This window comes from Saccopteryx leptura, chromosome 4 (assembly GCF_036850995.1).
Source record: "Saccopteryx leptura isolate mSacLep1 chromosome 4, mSacLep1_pri_phased_curated, whole genome shotgun sequence".
NCBI classification, from domain to species: domain Eukaryota; kingdom Metazoa; phylum Chordata; class Mammalia; order Chiroptera; family Emballonuridae; genus Saccopteryx; species Saccopteryx leptura.
Window position 1 is genome coordinate 128,195,691 of NC_089506.1, and position 24,156 is coordinate 128,219,846.

The 24,156-nt window shown below is 44.9% G+C and overlaps 1 protein-coding gene across 2 annotated transcripts in view; it reads left to right on the top strand.

Moving 5' to 3' along the window:
- The window catches only part of SERINC5 (serine incorporator 5), a 176,928-nt gene that overhangs the window by 374 nt on the left and 152,398 nt on the right, over positions 1 to 24,156 (top strand). The gene's annotated exons all lie outside the window — the stretch shown is intronic.

Sequence of the window (24,156 nt, forward strand, 5' to 3'; positions counted from 1 at the left end):
CCAGTGCGGCGGGAAGGGACTTGGGGAAGCCCTGGAGGCCACCCCAAGGTCTTCCCGTCTGGCCTTAAGGACTTCGTTGGGGCGGGCTGGGTAGGACCTGAGTGGAAGACCCCGATTGCTTCTGGAGCATGTCATCTCCACCCAAGCTATGAATGTGATGCTGGGTTCCGAGCCCACCCGGCTCTGCCTACCGGATTAACCGAGGAAAAGACGTGGGTTTCATAGGGCCCAAGCAGGGTGCTCTTGGCATCCCGAAAGGCTAGAGCGTTGGCTGTGCAACTTCGGGGACGTCTCGAAACCCGTTTTCCAAACTACAGTGCTCAGGTCTGGGCGTAGGGAAGACAGCCCTACTTACCGCGTTTCCCGACCCAACCCTGACGGGGCACAGACGGCTGCCAGGGTAGAGCGCGAGCTTCCCCGTCCCCGATTTAAACTGAATTTACCCGAACCTGTTTTTTTGTTTTTTTTTTTAATTCATTTTAGAAAGGAGAGAGAGAGGGAGAGAGAGAGAAGGGGGGAGGAGCAAGAAGCATCAACTCCCATATGTGCCTTGCCCAGGCAAGCCCAGGGTTTCGAACCGGCGACCTCAGCATTTCCAGGTCGACGCTTTATCTACTGCGCCACCACAGGTCAGGCCCCGAACCTGTTTTGTAACTCCTGCTTGTTAAACTCAGCGTGTCTTAAAACATACAAGTCCATTTGGAATAGATGTTTCCTTCCTACCGGCGAGTAGTGCACCAGGGCATAATTAGGAGGTTTTCACCTTTTATGGCTAACTTCTCCCTCCCTCCTGCAGTTAGAAAAAAATGAAATAGGTTAAGCCTTCCAGAGGCCGATCTCCCGCCTCCCTGTGCATACAGATGATCAGCATGGTGTGTTTTCACAAATGAATCTAACTCAGAGGGCATTCGGGGTCGGAGATGTTCTTGCTTCCTGTTACACTCAGGTTTGGACAACCGAGGCCAGCTTTCTAAGTGAAGTAGAGGTTAAATTGTTAACAGGTTTCTTTCTTTTTTTTGGTATTTTTCTGAAGTCGGAAATGGGGAGGCAGTCAGACTCCCGCATGCGCCTACCGGGATCCACCCAGCACGCCCACCAAGGGGCGATGCTCTGCCCATCTGGGGCGTCGCTCAACTGCAATCGGTGCCATTCTAGCGCTAGAGGCGGAGGCCATGGAGCCATCCTCAGTGCCCGAGGCCAACTTTGCTCCAATGGAGCCTTGGCTGCGGAAGGGGAAGAGACAGACAGAGAGGAAGGAGAGGGGGAGGGGTGGAGAAGTAGATGGGCGCTTCTCCTGTGTGCCCTGGCCAGGAATCGAACCCGGGACTCCTGCACGCCAGGCCGACAATCTACCACTGAGCCAACTGGCCAGGGCCGTTAACAGGTTTCTGAAAACCTAGTTGCAGATAATTCGACCTCTTTGGAGTGGCCACATGGAGTTACCACTTGGTTTTTGAGGTCTCATACTGTACTTGGCATGCATTCAAGCTGGCCTTTTCAGAGATGAGGAAATTGAGGGGTTGTTTTTTTTTTTTAATTTATTCATTCTTAAGAGAGAAAAAGAAACATCGATTTTTGTTGTTCCACTTATTTATGCATTCATTGGTTGATTCTTGTATATGTCCTGACTGGGAATCAACCCAAAACCTTGACCTTTTCCATGACTGCTATAACCAACTGAGCTATCCCGCCAGGGCAGAAGCTGAGGTTTTAACTGGAGGTGTAATGACTTGCCCTGAGGCGGGCCAAGGAGAGAGGATGCTTCTCACCTTTCCAGGGCTTCTGACACCAATGTGCACCCGAAATGACTATTTCATGAATGTTCTGAATCTCAAGAAAATTTTGCAAGTCTTTTATTGTTTTCAGACTTTCCAGTTTGATGCAGCACTTTTCCTTAACAGTAATTACATTACAGATATTTCGGGGCATCTCCTCCAGTTCTTTAAAAGCTCTTTGAGGCTTTCTGTCATTCAAGTAATTCTAATTTAGAGCTCTGAAAATTATCACCTATACTCAAGGTGTCTTATAAAAAAATTATTGGGATAGCTTATTTTTTGGCAGGATTTAATGACTGGTTTCTAAAATCCCCCTCTCAGGACTTTGGAAAGAACCCAGTCCTGGCCATTCACAGAAGAGTTAACTTCTGCTTTCTCAAATTGCCTGAGACATCTCTGTGGTGAGTCTCATGGCAGTGAGGGAGTGATGACACTATGACTTCATATGGAGAGGCTGATAAGTTTAAATTAAATAATTCAGAGCCTCACCAGGCGGTGGCGCAGTGGATAGAGTGTTGGCCTGAGATGCAGAGGACACAGGTTCAAAACCCTGAGGTCTCACCAGTTTAACTGTGGGATTGCTGGCTAGAGCGTGGGATTGTAGACATGACCCCATGGTCGCTGGCTTGAGCCCAAAGGTGGCTGACTTGAGCCCAAGGTCTGTAATTGGAAAAATTTCATTTAAAAAACAAAACCTCACTCCCAGGAGTTAGCAAGCATGAAAAAACTTACTACTTAAAAGAGTTCAGCAAGGGGTCACTCGCTCTGCTGTAGCCTCCCCCCCCCCCCCCGACCCACCAATCAAGGCACATGTGAGAAAGCAATCAGTGAACAACTAAGGTGCTACAACAAAGAATTGATGCTTCTCATCTCCTTCCCTATCTGTCTGTCCCTCTCTCTGTCTTGCAGAACAAAACAAAAAAACAAAGAATACTTGGAAACCAGTGAAAGTTATCTAAGTCTTTTCTGAGCATCTATGAACTTATTTCTACTCACAGCACTTCTGACATTAAATGTGTGGGGTTCCCCACAATCCCAACTGCCTCTCTGGACACCAACTGGTTGGATGTCCAACAGTTCAATTTTGACACTAAGCACCTGAAGTAGGAGTTAGTATCCCACAGGTTAAGTAAGGGCTTAGTCCCACAGGACTGGACCCTTCCACCTCCCCACCCGTTTCAGCTTTCATTCATATGGGGGATGAAGACCAAATATATATATATATATTTTATGTCACAATATGACAAGCACCAACTGTGTGCCAGGGGTTGGTATACGGCAGTAAGCCAGATAAACATCATTTCTGTCCTCCATGGTCATTCTACTTGGTAGTGATGGGGAGCGTGGGAATGAGATTTGGTTTTTCTGGCCTGAGCAAGTGGATAAGATGATCGTGCCTTTAAGGAGGGGGAGGGAGAAGACTGGTAGTGAAGAGGACATTTGGCAAGGAGAACCCATGAGTTTCTTTTGGCTCTGCTACATTACAAATGGCTAATAATTAAATATCGGCCTTGGCCGGTTGGCTCAGTGGTAGAGCGTCAGCCTGCCGTACAGGAGTCCTGGGTTCGATTCCCGACCAGGGCACACAGGAGAGGCGCCCATCTGCTTCTCCACCCCTCCCCCTCCCCTTCCTCTCTGTCTCTCTCTTCCCCTCCAGCAGCTGAGGCTCCATTGGAGCAAAGTTGGCCCGGGCGCTGAGGATGGCTCCATGGCCTCTGCCTCAGGCGCTAGAATGGCTCTGGTCGCAGCGGAGCGACGCCCCAGATGGGCAGAGCATCCCCCCTGGTGGGCATGCCGGGTGGATCCCGGTCGGGCGCATGCGGGAGTCTGTCTGACTGCCTCCCCATTTCCAGCTTCAGAAAAATACAAAAAAAATAAATAAATAATAAAAAAATTAAATATCCAACTCATCAGTTAGATGTTTAAGTTGGGAGAAGTTTGAGTTTGGAGAGAAATTTCAGGGACTTAGGGGACCATCAGGAACAATGTATAACCCAGGAAAGAGCCTGGGCTTTGGATTCAGGTCTGGGTTAGATTTGGGAAATCTGGACAATGAAGGCTGGTGTGACTGCACATACTACTTATTCTCTGTTAACCTCAGTTTTCCTCAACTGTAGAATGGGTGTGATAATATTTCGTAGGTTATGAAGATTGCAGACATGATAACAGACAGTCTAGCACAGGGTTTGGCACAGAGTAAGGAACTCCCCAAATCTTTGTTAGTGGCCACTGCCCACCTTGTACCTGGATCGTCTCAGGTCATCTATTTTATTTATTTATTTTACCTTATTTCTGCATCGAATCTGATATATACTTAGGCTTTGATTAAGCTTTTGGCTAATGGATGCTAATCGAAGCAGAAATTAGAGGAGAGAGGTCATCCAACACCTTCTGGGTACCCAGAACTGCGGTAGGTGTCTAGGAATTGGGTGTTGAACCAAGACCTTCCTTGCTTACTTGTAATTTATGGGGTACTGGGGGAATGGGAGTGGGGGGAGGAAGCTAGCTACAGAAAATGACAGTGCATACTGTCAGAAGGGAAATGAGAGGTGTAATAAGAGACTGCATTGGGCATGGAGGGCACAATGTTATATAGATGGTGTTACATTGAGTGGGACAGTTGGTTAAAAAAGAAAAAGAAAACTTAGATAATTCTTTCAAGGCAGTTCAAAAATAAAGACTTGGTCCAGGCACTGAGGATGGCTCTGTGACCCCTGCCTCAGGCACTAGAATGGCTCTGGTTGCAATAGAGCGATGCCTCAGATGGGCAGAGCATCGCCCCCTGGTGGGCATGCCGGGTGGATCCCGGTCGGGCGCACACGGGAGTCTGTCTGACTGCGTCCCCGTTTCCAACTTCAGAAAAATACAAAAAAATAAAAAATAAAGACTTGGCAGGGTTTACTCCAGGCAAGTGTAAGCAGTAATGATCAGAACAGTAGCTTAAATTTATTTCATGTCTGCAGTATGCTATCTGTTTTTATATACATTGTATAATTCATTCTTCACAGCAACCCTGTGGGATGGGTAATAATGCTCTCATTGGCCTCCTTTTGCAGGTGGGGCAACCTAAGTACAGACAAATAAATTACCTTGACTGATTTTTTTTTTACCTTGACTGATTTTTGATGGTGAACACTAGTCTAGCTGACTCGAGTTGGAACTCTTGACTGTTCCTGATTATTCTTATTAAAATATGAATAAATGGGCCCTGGCCGATTGGCTCAGCAGTAGAGCGTCGGCCTGGCATGCAGGGGACCCGGGTTCGATTCCCGGCCAGGGCACATAGGAGAAGCGCCCATTTGCTTCTCCACCCCCACCCCCTCCTTCCTCTCTGTCTCTCTCTTCCCCTCCCGCAGCCAAGGCTCCATTGGAGCAAAGATGGCCCGGGCGCTGGGGATGGCTCCTTGGCCTCTGTCCCAGGCGCTGGAGTGGCTCTGGTCGCGGCAGAGCATCGCCCCCTGGTGGGCAGAGCGTCGCCCCTGGTGGGCGTGCCGGGTGGATCCCGGTCGGGCGCATGCGGGAGTCTGTCTGACTGTCTCTCCCCGTTTCCAGCTTCAGAAAAATACAAAAAAAAAAAAAAGAATAAATGATATTGAGTAACACTTGCTCATTATTGTTGCTTATAGTGAACCTAAGTCAGTTTTGAATACCCAGCCATTAGGCTGTTTTGTTAGCTATGGCAGTTGCCAGTAGTTATGGATGGACGAAGTTTAGCTTATTCCTCATGACCTGCTCCAGGTTATAAGAAAGCAAGTCTCAGACCAAATTCTACTGCACATGCAGATGTAATTGGCAGGCAGCAGGCTGATCTGAGACCTCAGGAAGTTCTAGCTCTTTGCCCTTCTGAGTACTCTGGCATACAACTGACATGTTCACCTGAGGCCAATGGAACAAATTCTAGTGGGTAGAACTTGGCTGAGACCACCAAACCAGCAGGACCACGTGGATGGATCGAGTCTGTTTTGCCATTCTCCGGCAAAGACTCACTCTGCCCTTATAGACAGCTCGTGGAAGGGCAGGAGTTCCCAGGCCAAGGTATTTCCAGCTGGATCATATTACTTAATCACTTAGATTTTCCCCAATGAAAATCCATTTCTAATGTCTGTTACTTTAATTAACAAAGCCCCAGATGTCACCTGGTACTCCATTGTCAAAGATAAATAAAGCCTTGCATTAGTTAAACAGCACTGAAAACATTTTATTCAGTAACCACTGATAGTAGGGCGAAAGCCTAGCTCCATTTTGATCTGTATGGGGTGACTGAGAATTTTAAAGAGATAATGAGAGAGTGGGGAGGATGAGTGAGTGGGGGCCCAAGTAACATTAGGGAGGTACGAAGTTACAAAGGGTTGGTCATTGTACACCTGATTAGGCCAGGTGTGTCTGCTAGCTGGCAAGTTAGGATTCTCTCCTTCCACCAGACTGGGAGAGAATTTCTATCCTCTTGATGATTGCGTTTCAAAAGAATAGCTTTTGGGTCCTTGAGAGAGACTTCTGCATTGTAGAATATACATTTAGTACTTGTCAAAGAGATGGGGAGGGATTCACAATTATAAGTCCCTTTTAGTAAATGCTCTAAGAAAGGGAGGCCTATCTCCATGTTGACTAGAACAAACAGCACATTTCTTTTGTCAGCCTTGAGCTTTTCCAGGCAAGAATTTAAAAGGCAAAAAGTGCCTGGATCATCATGGTGACGCACCGTTGGGCTGCTAGAGGGCAGGGTAAGGTTTGGGGGTCTCTTCAAGCAGGGGTTAGGGTGGAGTTGCTATGTGCAAGAGTTCTTGCAGTTTCTTGCAGTTAACAAAACCTGTTATCCAAGTTAGAGGTACCTGAAGCCCATGCAAGAGATGGCTTTGAGTGTGTGGCCTTTGAGTTCATGTTAAATGTTATCTGGAATGGGTTTCCTCCTCAGGGCAACTGATCACCTCCAGACTGTAGCTTAAAACACACACACACACACACACACACACACACACACACAATGAAGACTTCTTTAAAGATTAAAAATTACCATATAAGAGTAATGATTTCCCTGAAATGTCTTTCCTTTTCTATAAAAACCAAATCTCTACTTTTAAGGCCAACCTCAAAAAGCATTTTCTCAGTCTTGATCTTCACTTTGTTTTGACAGTTTTCTAGGAACTTGTACTTAGACCTATTCACACCACCTCCTAGTACTTGGTTATCTGGGGCATGGGAATTGTTCTGTGCTTCCTGCATGTGCGTGTTTCCTCTCTCCTCAACAGCATGTACTGTGTATGGCTTAGCTGAAGCCCCACTGAGTGTTTTTGGTTACAAAACTCTTTTTCCCTACAGCTCTTTGTTTATAGTGTGTCTGTAAAGTCATGGTGCACTTTTGACTGGTCACAGGGAAGCAACAAAAGATGATAGAAATGTGAAATCTGCACCAAATAAAAGGAAAACCCTCCCAGTTTCTGTAGGATGATGTGGCAGCATGTGCGCATGCACAGATGATGAGGTAACACCGTGTATACAGCGGAGCAGCCCACGGCCATGCCAGTCGAGATGTGGACGGTACAGAGGAAAGTTCAGTGTGTTCTGTGGCTTGCTAAATTTGAATCCATGACCAAAGTGCAACGTGAATATTGGCGCGTTTATAACGAAGCACCACCACATAGGAATGACATTATTCGGTGGGATAAGCAGTTGAAGGAAACCGGCAGTTTGGTGGAGAAACCCCGTTCTGGTAGGCCATCAGTCAGTGACGAGTCTGTAGAGGCTATACAGGATAGCTACCTAAGGAGCCCTAAAACATCTGTGCGTGAGCCCACATCGAACTGCACTGAATAGGTATGAAACTGGAAGAGTTTTCCTTTTATTTGGTACAGATTTCACATTTCTATCGTCTTTTGTTGCTTTCCTGTGACCGGTCTAAAGTGCACCATGACTTTATGGACACACTGTATTAGGTCCTCATTATGGCATATGTTGCTTCCATTCTTGGAAGGAATCCAGGGTAGACAACAGAATGTTCACTCTTTCCATGACTGCTGCTTTGTTGAACAGTTTAGGGTATTTGTGAAGCACATAGGAAAAAAATCACACATATCACCCAGAGAGAACCATATTTTGATGTTTTATAATGCAGTCATATATAACGTATATGATTTTACTTTGCAGAATTGGGATTGTGTTTTGTGTGCTATATTTGATCCTACTCTTTTGGCTGAATTCTTATGGGGTGATCAAGAAAGTTTTTTAACATGCACTAGCCAGTCCTTCACAACCATTAATATTTTCTGGGCTTACATTCACGTACAAATATTGATCGACTTACAACCTATGCAATTTACAACCATTCGACTTTATGACCACATCACTAGCCACGACTGCTCCGTGTCTGGCAGCGCAAGCGGTGCCCAGCTGGGCGTATGACAGTGCAGACCACCTTCTGGCAGCACTACCATCTCCGCGTGCACCATTTCAACTGTTATCCCAGACTCGGTACAACAATTTGTGTTTTGTGTCTTGGATATTTTTCATCAAACCCCTCCCAAGATGTCTACCAAGAGGAAATTGTCTTTGCAAATATTAAACCAGTTGTAGTAGTAATGCAATGTTTTACTTAAACCTGATGAATGTAAAAATAAGAAACAGCCTAACCTGTGGTGGCGCAGTGGATAAAGGGTCGACCTGGAAATGCTGAGGTCGCCGGTTCGAAACCCTGGGCTTGCCTGGTCAAGGCACATATGGGAGTTGATGCTTCTAGCTCCTCCCCCTTCTCTCTCTCCCTCTCTCTCCTCTCTCTCCCTCTCTCTCTCCCCTCTAAAAATGAATAAAAAAAAAAAAAAAAAAACCAAAATGGTGTAGAGATGATACAAATGGCATAAAATGAACAAAGAAAATTATGATATATAATAATAATGAAAGCAAATTATGATAAAATATGACTTAAAGATTTTTATAACATCATTTCACAGTACTGTACATATAGCCTACTCAACTTATAACCAAATCATGTTATGACCAGTCTGTAACCAATTGTGGTTTTAAGTCGAGCACTAGCTGTAGTCTCTCTTGTCTTCAAACATGACCACTTTCTCCAAAGGTGTTAAGTAAAGTTGAATATGTGAAAGTCAGTTTATAGGTTGATGTGTTAATAGGTTTGTATATTTTGTTTTCCAAAAGGCTAAAAATAATGAAGAAAATCCCTAATTACACTCCTCCCTTTTTAAAAATTAAGGCTTGCCTGACCAGGCGGTGGCGCAGTGGATAAGAGCATCAGACTGGGATGCAGAGGACCCAGGTTCGAGACCCCGAGGTCACCAGCTTGAGCGCGGGCTCATCTGGTTTGAGCAAAGCTCACCAGCTTGGACCCAAGGTCTCTGGCTAAAATAAGGGGTTCCTGGGTCTGCTGTAGCCCCACGGTCAGGGCGCATATGAGAAAGCAATCAATGAACAACTAAGGTGTCACAACAAAAAACTAATGATTGATGCTTCTCATCTCTCTCTGTTCCTGTCTGTCCCTATCTATCCCTCTCTCTGACTCTCTGTCTCTGTAAAAAATAAAATAAAAAAAAAAAGATTTCTTTAAAAATTAAGGCTTTATTTATTTATTTATTTATTTATTTATTTATTTATGTTACATACGTCTGTATTTTCTTTAATTATGAACTATTTCAAACATACAGAACAATAAAGGGAATAACATCCTTTCCAATATTCAGCTAAACAAAATCTTAACATTATGCCATATTTGCATCAAAAGATTTTTTTAATTTTATTTTTATTAATTTTAATGCAGTGACATTGATAAATCAGGGTACATATGTTCAGAGAAAACATCTCCAGATTATTTTGATATTTGATTATGTTGCATACCCCTGACCCAAAGTCAAATTGTCTTCTGTCACCTTCTATCTGGTTTTCTTTGTGCCGCTCCCTTCCCCCCACCCCCCTCCTTCCTCACCCCCTCTCCACCCCCCCCATTAAGGCTTTATTTTTATAGCAGTTTTAGGTTTACAGAAAAATTCAGCAGAGAAGTAGAGTTCCCATATACCTCCTTGGCCTGCCCCTCAGGACCGTTTCCTGTTATCTTCTTGCTTTAGTGTGCTATATTTGTAACAATAGATAAAGCAATATTAATATATTTTTATTAACTAAAACCCATAGTTTACATTAGCATTGCTTTTTTTAATATTTATTTATTTATTTACAGACACAGAGAGAGGGATAGATAGGGACAGACAGACAGGAACGGAGAGAGATAAGAAGAATCAATCATCAGTTTTTCGTTGCGACATCTTAGTTCAGGGGTAGTCAACCTTTTTATACCTACCGCCCACTTTTATATCTCTGTTAGTAGTAAAAAAATTTTAAATTATTTATTTATTCATTTTAGAGAGGAGAGAGGGAGAGAGAGAAACAGAGAGAGAGAGAGAGGAGAGAAAGACAGGGGGGAGGAGCTGGAAGCATCAACTCCCATATGTGCCTTGACCAGGCAAGCCCAGGGTTTCGAACTGGCGACCTCAGCATTTCCAGGTCGATGCTTTATCCACTGCACCACCACAGGTCAGGCCAGTAGTAAAATTTTCTAACCGCCCACCGGTTCCACAGTAATGGTGATTTATAAAGTAGGGAAATAACTTTACTTTATAAAATTTATAAAGCAGAGTTACAGCAAGTTAAAGCATATAATAATAATTACTTACCAAGTATTTTATGTTGGATTTTTGCTAAGTTTGGCAGAATAAATCTTTATAAAACAACTTAAATCTATCTTTTTATTTATACTTTGGTTGCTCTGCTACCGCCTACCATGAAAGCTGGAACACCCACTAGTGGGCGGTAGGGACCAGGTTCACTACCACTGCCTTAGTTGTTCATTGATTGCTTTCTCATATGTGCCTTGACCGTGGGCCTTCAGTAGACCGAGTAACCCCTTGCTCAAGCCAGTGACCTTGGGTCCAAGCTGGTGAGCTTTGCTCAAACCAGATGAGCCTGTGCTCAAGCTGGCGACCTTGGGGTCTCGAACCTGGGTCCTCTGCATCCCAGTCTGACGCTCTATCCACTGCGCCACCGCCTGGTCAGGCCACAATTGTTTTATATTAGTTTTAGGTATACAGCATAATGGTTAGACATTTACATAATGTATTTCCCCTACCCTCTTTTTTGTGAGAGAAGCAGAAAGAAAGAGAGAGGGACAAACAGTCAGTAAGGGAGAGAGATGATCTCATATGTGCCTTGAATGGGGGGCTGGAGCAGGGCAAGTGACTCCTTGCTTAAGCCAGCGACCTTAGGCTCAAGCTGGATGAGCCTGGGCTCAAACCACCGACCTTGGGTTTTCAAACCTGGGTCCTCTGCATCCCAGTCCAATGCTTTATCCAATGTGCCACTGTCAGGCTATTCCACCCTTTTTAGATGCCAGCATCGACAATATATTTCAGCCATTTTCAACATTTTTAGCTTTGATCTTTTTCTTTTTTCTTTTTTCTTTTTGCATTTTTCTGAAGCTGGAAACAGGGAGAGACAGTCAGACAGACTCCCGCATGCACCCGACCGGGATCCACCCGGCACGCCCACCATGGGGCCACGCTCTGCCCACCAGGGGGCGATGCTCTGCCCATCCTGGGCGTCGCCATGTTGCGACCAGAGCCACTCTAGCGCCTGAGGCAGAGGCCACAGAGCCATCCCCAGCGCCCGGGCCATCTTTGCTCCAATGGAGCCTTGGCTGCGGGAGGGGAAGAGAGAGAGACAGAGAGGAAGGCGCGGCGGAGGGGTGGAGAAGCAAATGGGTGCTTCTCCTGTGTGCCCTGGCCGGGAATCGAACCCGGGTCCTCTGCACGCTAGGCCGACGCTCTACCGCTGAGCCAACCGGCTAGGGTGATCTTTTTCTTTATGGTTACTTATATAGTACCTGACTAGATGGTGTTAGAGTCACTCTTATCCTTCAGTATAAAGGTGCCCATTTCTGTTTCAATTACATTGAGTCCTGTGCTTCTTATCATTAGTATTGCACTTTATTATCATTATTTTTTATTTTTATTTTTTCTTCAGAGACAGAGATAGGGATAAATAGGGACAGACAGACAGGAATGGAGAGAGATGAGAAGCATCAATCAGTTTTTCGTTGCGACACCTTAGTTGTTCATTTATTGCTTTCTCATATGTGCCTTGACCGTGGGGCTACAGCAGACCGAGTAACCCCTTGCTCGAGCCAGCGACCTTGGGTCCAAGTTGGTGAGCTTTGATCAAACCAGATGAGCCTGCGCTCAAGCTGGCGACCTCGGGGTCTCGAACCTGGGTCCTCCGCATACCAGTCCAACGCTCTATCCACTGCGTCACCGCCTGGTCAGGCAGCACTTTATTTTTCTATTTGTTTTTTTAAAATAGGCAAAATGCAATAAAATGTTCACATAATTGCTCTCCCACTGATGAAAGTGTTGAACTGGTGAGCTGATGGAGAAAGAGTTGTTTGCAGATGTCTGTGTAGTTAGCCAAGTTCAGGTTGTTGGAAAGATGAGTTTGTCATTTACCTTGAACAGCAGAGAAAGTGACAATTGCCCTGTTAGATGGAGAGGTTGCATGGAGGTTGCTCTTTCATCTTTGTTTTCTTGGGCTACTTTATAGCTGACCTGGCGGAACTGACCAATTGCTCTGGGCTGCAGCCTGTGGGTTGACTGTGCTGGAAGGCTGAGGAGGGCTAGCCTGCAGCCACTGACTGGTCTCTAGGCTTATGAGCTACAAGGCAACACCCCACTCACCTTGTTTGCTTGTATTCGTTTTCTCTGTAAATTCCCCACAGATGGTGAATATCTGGGAGTGAGTAGACTCTAAGATATGGAAGCTCACTTTCCAGATCCCAGGTGTTTTAAGTAAACCCCATTTAGAAACCTCAGATTGCATAGAGCTGTGATGATGGCACTGTTATTTGTAGTTCAGAGCAGTCCATGGCCAGTTCATCTATGATCATTTGGTGTTAAAAAAGGAAGTCCTCATGTAAGCAGAACTAGTCACTGGACACAATTCCATTTTATCCTTTGAAAACAATTTTCAGTACTTTAAATTGTAATTGTAAGTACAGATCCTGTGTTCTGTTAGAGTCCTGAACAGCAGTGTTAGTAAATTTTCATTACATATTGCTGTTGTCAGTTGAAAGTTTAGGGTTGAGATTGGTTACTGAGAGAGCAATAATTGATCAAGTTACTAATCTAAACCATTGATTGTCTTACATGAGTGAAAGTAGTCCCAAGTAAACCTTTGTGACCCTAGTTAGAATGTATTTTTAAAATGTATTTATTTGTTTATTTTTATAGAGGAAGGGAGAAAGAGAGAAACATCGTTTGTTGACCCACTTATTTATGCAGTCATTGGTTGATGTGTGTGCCCTGCGTGAGGACTGAATTTGTCTCCGTGGTATATTGGGACAACGCTATAATCAATTGAGCTTCCTGGCCAGGGGCTCATACAAGGATCAACCAGTGAGTGCAGAGAAAAGTGTAACAACAAATTGATGTTTCTCTCTTTCCTTCTCTCCTTTCTTTCTTTTCTCTCTAAAAAAAAAAAAAAAAGAAAGAAAAGAAAAAAAAGAACCCATTTCCAGTGGGATATCTTCTTCTAGCTTGTATATTAATGATATTTTAAAGAACAACAACAAAAAAGAAAATAAAAAGTAGTGGAAAATAAACAAAAGATTTTAGGAACATAATTTGAGATTCAGTGTAATGTGTGTGTGTAGAAAATTCAGCTACTGGATTGGTTTGATTACATAAAACATCTGTTTAGATTTTAAAGAAAACGGTTTTACTTTTGGCTTTTCTTATGTAGTTTGCCTTGTGAGATTTAAGTTGAGCTAATGTTTAAGGAAAGCAACTGTTATGGGAAAACTTAGAGTGGTTTTTTATCACAGAATAAATTTTGAAACAATTTGTGTTTTGAAGTAGGGTTACAGTATATAGTGATTAGACAGCATTTTTTCCTCCTCCTGAAAACTGTCTCGTCAAAACAAAAGGAGGAAAAACATGCACATATTACTTGTGCAAAGATAACCAGGAGAGATGGGAAACCAGACTTCTGTTTAATTATCATTTTTTAATAAACTGGCCAATTGCACTTTGAAACAAAGCCTACGAGATCTTTATGGGATTTATCTTCCGTTTTTGTTGTTGTTGTTCTCATTGTATCTAAGTAATTGTACATCGGGCTGAGTCTCCTAATGCTCTGATCCTTAGCGTGTGTGGTTTCCCAAAATGGAGAAAGAATTCAGTCTTTTGTTCTTGACTCCATGCTCATTGAACTCCTCTACTGGCGTCTCGGAAACAATGGCAATGTTTTGTAACCATAGTAATGAAGCTGTTCTCTGCAATAGCATTCTCTAACAATATGAATTTTCTTTGGTTTGGTAGCATTATTCATAAGGGTCCTAAGACATTTTTGACTTAATTCATTTGCTGTTTAACAAAAAGAGAAACAAAACCACCTAACAACCCTTAAAGCGATATGTCAATTGATAAATATTCATTGGGTACCTAGCATAATATAATCCAAGGGCAGTAGTAACTAGGCCGACTTTTATGCTTGAGAGCAGCTAGTGAATTGATGCTGGATTTCCTTAGTGTAAGGTCGCTTTGGGGACAGAACTTCTTGGCAGATCCTGTTGAGGTTTTTGTACCTCAGCCTTTTACCATTTATGTCTGGGAAAAGGAATTAAGCAGAGTGTTCCTGGAGGGGGACATTCCCTGGGAGTAAGTGAGCCTGTTGTTCAAGAGCAGCTGGAGAGCTAAGTCCCCACAATGGGCTCCTGGGGTTCCATGTAGCACTGCAATTACACACACAGTCGCACCTGGGCTATTCTGAACACATTTCTCTGAAAGAAGGTCCTTAACCATTTCTCAGCTTCTCAAAGGAATCCTATGATAGCAGTAAAACAAAATAAAACAAAACAAACTCCAATGTAGAATGAGAAAAAAAAAAGACCAACAATGGAGACATATTCATATAAAAGGGAGACAGTCCCTGTTACAAAAAAAGAAAAAGAAAATTGAATTTGAGGATACAGCCTGCCTGGAGAGAAAGAGCCTGGGGAGGGGGAGGTCCGGGAGAGCTGTTAGCTTTGTCAGGTGACACTGAGAAGTTAATAAGAGGGAGACCAGGAATCCTGCCCTGCAGAGGCGGATTGAGGTGCTGGGCACAGAAAAAATATTGGGCCCCTTAAAAAAAAAGAGACAGGGAAAATAAAAATACGTGTTAACCATATTTTTAAATAAATAAAAAACATGTACTATTTATGTTAAAATTGCACATATGAAACCGAACTTGATGTCCTTAGAAAAAAGTGTAAAGTGGGGTTTTGCGGGGCCTTTCAGAAGTCGGGGCCCAGGACCGCACCCGGTGTGACCACTGTTAAATCCACCTCTGCTGTTGTGTGGGATTGAGGGTACTGTGGTTTGGCAGCCTTGGTTTCCTGGGAACAGAAGCAGTGCTGGGATACAGCCAGTTCGCACTGGTTGGGCAGAACCAATACCTAATTTTTTGTTGAGTTCAGCGAACCAGTTGTTAAAATGGCACTTGTAATCAGGGTTCTCTCTAAGGTGGGTGCTTGGGCAGCCGGTCATCCAATGTAGAAATTTACATTCCTTACTGTTTTTTAACGTGCATCTGCACAACAGAGTACTTTAAGTGCCCATAGTAATGTTCATTCCATCCATAGGTTAAAAAAACCTGTGAGGAAACCAATCAAGAAGCAATGTGGAGCCCTGCCAGCTGGCTCTGTGGTAGAGCATCAGCTTGGCACAGGTGTGGCCAACAGTTTTTGCCCCTGGGCCAGATTAGAAAGAAAACTTTTTTCATGGGCCAGACGAAATATTAAAATTAAAAAATGTTAAATACAAAAACGATTTATTTAAGTAAACAAAATTTTATTATATAATTGTTTATGAATAAATGTGAGTGCTGACCTGTGGTGGCTCAGTGGATAAAGCATCAATCTGGAAATGCTGAGGTCGCCGGTTCGAAACCCTGGGCTTGCCTGGTCAAGGCACATATGGGAGTCGATGCTTCCAGCTCCTCTCCCCCTTCTCTCTCTGTCTCTCTCTCCTCTCTCTCTCTCTCTGTCTCTCTTTCTCCCTCTCTCTCTTCTCTCTAAAATGAATAAATTAAAAAAAAATAAATGTGAGTGAAAAAAATTTTAATATATAATATTTTAATAATTATATATTTTTATATATAATTACATACCGTATAAATATCCAAACTGTATTGCAATCAGTCAAAATAATATTTAATTAATAAAATGAGCTTGAAGGGGTTATATCGCAAATAAAACAATTATTTTGTTTTACAAACAGCCTGGACACGTTTTGAATTATCAACTGCAGCTATTGTCTATGCTACAATGCCACTTGATTCAGCACACTTGACCACAAAAATAACGAATTGTTTGACCTTGAGTGCGCACTGGCAAACGCCACCTAAAAGAATGTGGGTTTCACATCGCCGCTAAATGTCAAACAGTTCATATCGAGTACAGACGAGTACAAAAGTTGTAAATCTTTATAATGGAATTTTAAAAAAAAATAAGTATCACGAATCCAATTGACTAGTTATTGGAAGTTAATCCTAGATTAGTCACATGCGGAATTCTTTTCTGCGTATCACTATCTTTTTAAATATCTTGATTTCCAGCCTGATCAGGTGGTGGTGCAGTGGGTAGAGCATTGGACTGGGATGCTGGAGGACCCAGGTTTGAGACCCCGAGGTCACCAGCTTGAGTGCGGGCTCATCTGGTTTGAGCAAAAGCTCACCAGCTTGGATCCAAGGTCGCTGGCTCGAGCAAGGGGCTATTTGGTCTGTTGTAGCCCCACTGTCAAGGCACATATTAGAAACCAATCAATGAACAACTAAGGTGTCACAACGAAAAACTAATGATTGATGCTTCTCATCTCTCCCTGTTCCTGTCTGTCTGTCCCTGTCTATCACTCTCTGTCTGTCTCTGTAAAAAAAAAAAAAAAAAAAAAAAAAAAATCTTGATTTCCAATAATCAAAGATGCTTCCACTTCTAAGTAGCTGAGATTTTAAAGTAGCGGAGAAGATTAAAAATTTAATCCGGCCCGCAGGCTGTATGTTAGCCATGCCTGGCCTGGCATGTGGATGTCCCAGGTTTGATTCCCAGCCAGGGCACACAGGAGAAGTGCCCATCTGCTTCTCCACCCTTCCCCCTCTCCTTCCTCTCTGTCTCTCTCTTCCCCTCCCGCAGCCAAGGCTCCATTGGAGCAAAGTTGGCCCGGGCACTGAGGATGGCTCCATGGCCTCTGCCTCAGGTGTTAGAATGGCTCTGGTTGCAGCAGAGCAATGTCCCAGATGGGCAGAGCATCGCCTCCAGGGAGGGTAGGTTATTATCCTTTCACTGGCAGTAGAGGAGGAGACCTTTAAGTAGGAGGAGATGTGGGGTTTCTGTGGAATGTGGTTTGGCACTGATTTTAAGGAGAGATCTGAACAGGTTGCCAAAGTGAAGGAAGAGCAGGTTACAGCTTGAGAAACTTTGGGCTGGCCCTCATGTTTTGGAGAAGAGGCTTGGACACTTCTGTCTCCAAATTGCAGAATGTTGAAGTTCACTTATCTGTTTTCCTGTAACTTGCTCAGAGTTAGTCTGGGGATAGCCTTCATTCCTGTGATTTTTTTTCTCCTTTTCCTCTTTTTTTCTGTTTAAGTTTGTTGAAGATAATCCACTGGGATTTTATTCTTTGGAGAATTCTAGAGAGGCAAAACTAGTTCTAGAGAGATTCAGGTTTTGCTGTTTGTATAGTGATTTGTTGAGGCAAATCATGGAATCAGAAACTTTTGGAAGAGAATTTCAAAGGCATCCTTTTTAACTTTTGAAGCTTAGCTGTCTTCTTTTTAATTTCCTTTTGAAGTATACATCTGGTGTGTTTGAACTTCTCCAGTGTTGGGTGTTGCATCCACCAGGTACGAGAACAAATGTCGGAGACTTTCAGGAGTTTAGATGTTACTTTATTGGCCAGTTTAACCTGTGCAGAGGCGAATTCCCAAGATGTCCGGAGACACCGTGCTCACAAGGAGCTGCAAACGGAAGCCGCGCCTGGCACTTACAGCCAGGTCCTTATATATCCTAAGTGAGCAAGCATTTACAGAAGCAGATGTGGCAGTTTAGCTATTGGCTAGGGAGGTCGCACACAGCATAGCAACAGGGGCCGGCATAGCAACAAGGGCCGGTTTTAGCTTAGTGGCGAATTTCAAACATAAACTTCTGATAAGGGTCTCTGACCTTCTTTGTTCTCAGCCTCACAGGGTCCCTGTCAGCACTCCCTGTTCCTTCAATAGTTACACTCTTGGCAGCCCCAGCATATCAGTACTCCCTGAATCTAGCATTCCCCCATCTCTTTTGAGCATAAATCAAACCCTTGATTCTTCATCAGTGGGGAGACTGGTGTAAGGTTGGGACAGAACTATTAACTTTACTACATCTATCCTCTCTTTTACGAATGCAAGGAGCTTATTAAGGATTATTGGTCCAAAGGTAAGAGCCAATAATAATAATAGGAGGGGTCCAGCAATTGCGGATATGAGGGTAGTTAATTAAGGAAAAGTCTTGAACATAGAGGCATACCAGCTAGGGCTGTCTTCTTCTAGGTTCCTATTCTTTAATCTGTTTGCAAGTATCTTGATATTCTCTCTAATTACTCTAGAGTGGTTAGCATAAAAACAACATTCTTCTCTTAAAGCAGCACACAGTCCTCCTTGCTGAAGGAGGAGGAGGTCTAGCCCTCTCCTATTCTGAAGGGCTACCTCGGCTAGGGAGTCTATTTGCTTCTTGAGGTATATTTCCTGGTTTAGGTGGACTCCATTGAAATTCACTGACTAGGGTCTCACAACCCTACTTTTTACAAAAATAATCTGAGTGAGACCCGTATATGTGACGCCGTCTGAAAGGGGGTTCAGGGCAAGCATACTGTGGAGTATACTATAAAGCCCTATTTTTTTACATTGGGGTCACACCTATTACCTAAGGTGTATGAGCTAGGCAAATCATCAGCGAGAGGGCTCCTGGCTGAATCAGAATGTCTCCAAGCTGCTGGTGAATCACAGAACTTGTCTTCAAAGAACTTTGATAAGTCAGCTTGGAGAGTTATGGGGTTGTTATTATCCCAGGTGTTATTCTGTGCTATAACTGTGCCATCTGCTGTCCTGATTAAAACCTATTCCTGTAACTCTAGTCCCTTGCTAGGTAAACAATAAAAAGTCATCAGTCCTAAGTGGAGGAGAAGGTGAGCTTTAGAGGCTCTCCAGGGGTCCACATGACTTGCCATCTCCGAGATCCTTCATCAGGTGGTTGGGCCAGCTTTACGTGGGAGAGGTGGATCCAGTAGGGCTTTTTAGCTACCTTAATAGCTGTGGGTGTACTCAGGATCACCTGGAACGGTCCATTCTACCACGGCTCAAGGTTGCCTCGTCGGTGGTTGAGAATCTATACCTACTGTCCAGGCTCTGGTGGCTCCGGTAGTCGGGAGCTGTGTTTCGCATTCAATTGGGCTGATCTCTGGAGGGCCTGCACCTCGCTCCTGATGTGTTGCAGGGCCTGCAAGGACTTGAGGAAATTATGATTAGAAATCTCTGGTTCCCCTCTGGTCAATCAAGGTACAAGGGGCACAGGTTGCCTAAATAAGATTTCATAAGGGGTCTATTTATTGAGATAGGGGGTACATCTGGTTCTAAAAAGGGCGAAAGGGAGGAGCTCAACCTAGTTTTCGCCGGTCTCCCCTCTCAGCTTAATTATAGTTTCCTTCAGAGTCCTGTTCATTCTTTCTACCTGTCCTGAACTTTGGGGCCTATAAATGCAATGCAATTTCTAATTAATATCTAACTTAGTGGCTAATTCTTGAGATATCCTGGATATGAATGCAGGTCCATTGTCTGATCCTAGGGCTAGGGGAATGCCATATCTAGGTATGATTTCCCTTAATAAGACTTTACAGACTGTGGAAGCAGCCTCTCCTCGCGTGGGGAATGCTTCCACCTATCCTGGGAAGGTGTCTACTAATACTAATAGATACTTATAACCTGACTTCCTAGGGGTCATCTCTGTGAAATCTATTTTCTACAGTTCTCCCGGAGCTTTCCCCCGATACCTCACAAAGGGGGGTAGCTTCTTATTCTGCGCATTTACTCTAGCACAGATGCTGCACCTCGAGACAATGGAGTGGACAATATCCCTGATGTTGGGCCCTACATAATACTTCCTGATAGAATGTTCTAGCTTGTTTTGTCCTAGATGGGTACTAGTATGAATATCTCCTACTATTCCCTGGGGTAGATAGAGCCAGGAGTCAGGAAGCTCTATCTATCCCTGCTGATTTTTCTTCCCTTTCAACTGCATCCCTTCCTGCTCTTCTTCTGGGGAATATCTAGGATCCGGAGGTAGCGTTGGCTTAGGCAGCAATGGCAGGAGGCTTTCTTGTGGCCCAGTGGCTGCCTCTCTTGCAGCTGAGTCTGCTAGGTTGTTACCCTTTACAATAGGCGAGTCCCCTCTCTGGTGTCCTTTGCAGTGGATGATGGCAACTTTGGTAGGTAGCCAAATGGCGTTTAGGAGGGCAAGAATTTCATTGCGATTTTTAATGTCTTTCCCCCCTGCTGTCAGTAAGCCTCTCTCCTTGTATATGGCTCCATGGACATGGGCAGTGGCAAATGCATACCGGCTGTCAGTGTAGATTTTTTTATTTTATTTTATTTTTTATTCATTTTTTTTTTAGAGAGGAGAGGGAGAGACAGAGAGAGAGACAAAGAGAGAGAAGGGGGGAGGAGCTGGAAGCATCAACTCCCATATGTGCCTTGACCAGGCAAGCCCAGGGTTTCGAACCGGCGACCTCAGCATTTCCAGGTCGACCCTTTATCCACTGCGCCACCACAGGTCAGGCTTGTCAGTGTAGATTTTGGCAACTTTTCCCTCTGCTATCTGTAAGACTCGGGTTAGTCCTATTAGCTCTGCCCTTTGTGCAGATGTTCCTGCGGGCAGTGCTTTCTGCCACAGGACCTTATTTTCTATGGCCACTGCTGCCCCTGCATGTCACTGTCCATCCTTAATAAAACTGTTCCCGTCAGTAAAGAGGGTCAGGTCTGCCTTCCCGTATGCTTGATCCCTTAGGTCCGGGCGGGAGCCAGTCACTGTGTCAAGGATTTGTTTGCAACTGTGGACCAAAGTGGAGTTGCTGGGTTCAGGGCAGCAGTTTTGAGGAACTGAACAGATGGAGAGTTCAGCAGCTGAGCCTGATACTGCGTTAGCCGCGCATTAGATAGCTACTTGTCAGGAGGTGCTCGCAGCACTTGCTCTACGTAGTGTTTCTCAATGACTTTGATGTCCTGCCCTAAAATTAATTTACTAGCCTCCTTGACTAGTATGGAGGTGCCAGCAAGTGCCCTCAGACATGTTGGCCATCCCGAGGCTACAGGATCAAGTTTCTTGGACAGATAGGTGACAGGCCTCTTCTACGGCCCAAGTTCCTGGCTCAGTACCCCTAAAGCTACCCCTCCCTTTTCTGCTATAAATAGCTGAAAGGGTTTGGCCAGATCTGGCAGGGCCAAGGCCTCTTTCAGCGCTTGGAACGCTTTCTTCTTCTTATCTGTCCATGTGAACTGCTCTTCCTTACCCCTGGTTAATTCGTGCAGGGGTTAGCTAGTTCTGTAAAGCCTAATATCCACAGTCGGCAGTATCCTACTGCACCCAGGAATTCTCATACCTGTCTCTTGTTAGTAGGCTCGGGGATCTGCAAGACCGTCTGAATTCACTGGCTTGACAATGTCCTTTGCCTTCCCTGTAAGTCAGGGGTCCCCAAACTTTTTTCACAGGGGGCCAGTTCACTGTGCCTCAGATCGTTGGAGGGCCGGACTTTAAAAAAAAAACTATGAACAAATCCCTATGCACACTGCACATATCTTATTTTAAAGTAAAAAGACAAAACTGAAATAAATAGAATATTTAAAATAAAGAACAAGTAAATTTAAATCAACAAACTGACCAGTATTTCAATGGGAACTATGCTCCTCTCACTGACCACCAATGAAAGAGGTGCCCCTTCCAGAAGTGCGGCGGGGGCCGGATAAATGGCCTCAGGGGGCCGCATGCGGCCCCCGAGCTGTAGTTTGGGGACCCCTGCTTTAAGTTATACCCCAAATAACTTACAGTTTGCGTCACAATCTGGGCCTTCTTGGCGGAGACTCGATACCCCATTTGCCCGAGATCTTGAAGCAGATCGGAGGTGGCTTCTTCACACTCTCCTTCGTCCTTGGCAGATATGAAGATGTCATCCACATACTGGAGCAGTACGATCAATGGATAGGAGGAGCAGAAAGCCTGCAGATCTTTGCTGAGGGCTTCATTAAAAATAGTGGGGGAATTCTTAAACCCTTGTGGTAGTCTGGTCCAAGTGAACTGCCCCACCAGTCTATTATCTGGGTCATTCCTTTCAAAGGCAAAGATCTCTTGGCTCTGAGGTGCCAGGAGAATACAAAAGAAGGCATCCTTCAAATCCAGGACAGAATAATAGGTATGGGTTGGTGGCAATGAGCTCAGTAAGGTATACGGGTTGGGCACCGTGGGATGAATAGTCTCTACCTGCGCATTCACCTCCCACAAGTCCTGGACCGGACCATAGTCTTGGCTCCCTGGTTTCTGGACGGGAAGCAGCGGGGTGTTCCAGGCTGATTGGCACCTTCGGAGGATGCCTGCCTCCAGCAGGTGTTGCAAGTGCTGGGCGATTCCCTGTCTAGCTCGGGCTGGGACCGGGTGCTGCCTGATCCTAACTGGTCTAGCAGTGCTAAGCAGTTGCACCAGGACAGGCGGTTGGTAAGCAGCTAAACCTGGAAGGTTGGTTTTCGCCCAAACGTCAGGTACCCGGGCACGCAGGGCGTCTGGAACCCCTTCCTCGGCCACCTTACCTTCTAGGACGGTGGCAAGTAAGTGTTCTTCAGACAGTGGGACAGTTACTTCTATGCTGACCTCTGCCTCTTTGTTCCCTATAGGGCTTTCCTCCTGTCGGAAGGTTATGGTGGCCTGAAGTTTCTGCAATAAGTCCCTTCCAAGCAGTGGGTAAGGGCAGTCTGGAATGACTAGAAAAGAGTGGGTGATGGTGCCTCGACCTAAGTCAGTAATTCTTGCGGTGGCCCATGGGTAGGCTTCTGCTTTGCCTGTTGCCCCTATTATCTTAGTAGTTGTCTTCTGCATCTGGCCCTGTGGTTTCTTTAGGACTGAGTAGGTGGCTCCGTGTCAACTAGGAAGTCTATTGGCTTTCCTTCGACTGTTAAGGTGACCATGGGCTCCTGGGAGCTGACGGGAATGGAGCCCTGGCCCCGTCAGTCTAAGGTTTGGAGCAATACCTCTGGGGCTTGTTTTGGCCTCTGGCTGTCGGCCCTCAACTTTGGGCACTCTCTCTTCTAGTGTCCTTTCTCCTTGCAATAGGCACATTGATCCTTGTCTATTCGCTGTCCTTGGCCCTTCCTCTGTCCCCCTTTTCCTTTAGGGGGGAGGTTTCTGAGCAGCAATCAGGATCTTGGCTACCTCCTTTGCTCTGCCAACCTCCGGATCATCCCTGTTATCATCTGGGCTATTTCTAATAGATTACTCCTATTTTTTCCTTTAAATCCCTCTATCTTCTGAAGCTTTTTCCTAATATCGGAAGCGGCCTGAGTCACAAAGGCTATATTTACTAGTCTCCTGTTCTCTTCTGCCTCAGGATCTAGAGGGGTATATACTCTATAAGCCTCTATGAGTCTCTCTAGAAAGGCTACTGGGGATTCCTCTCTTCCCTGGATGACTTCACTTACCTTGCTAAAGTTGGTTGGCTTTCTAGCTGCTGCCTTGAGCCCCCTCAACAGAGCCCGGCGATACTGGAGGAGCGTGTCCCTTCCCCTAGTGGTATTAGGGTCCCAGGTAGGAGGTTGAGACGGGAGAACAACTTCTATTTCCCTTCTTTCCTCCCAAGTTTCCCTTTCTTCTCCCAATACCGCCTTAGCAGCTTCTCTCATTATTCTGTCCCTTTCTTCAGAAGTGAAGAGGGTTTGTAAAATCTGACAATCGTCCCATGTGGGCTGATGGGTCCTAAAAATGGTCTCAAGGAGAGATATTAGTCCCTGAGGTTTCTCGGAAAATGGGGGATTCTGATGTTTCCAATTGTATAAATCAGTAGTGGAAAAAGGCACATAGATGAGGCCAGGAGGTGCTTGTGGCCCAGCATCTGGTGCCGGCGGCGCATCCTGGAGGAGGAGGCAAGATGGCTGCGCCTCCCGGAGGAGGAGGCACAATGGCTGCATCTACCCACACATCCATATACAGGTATTGGTCGGGGTGGGGAGCCCTATAGACCTTGGCTCTTACAGCAAATAAAGTTGGAAGGTCAAAAGTGCCCTCTGTGGG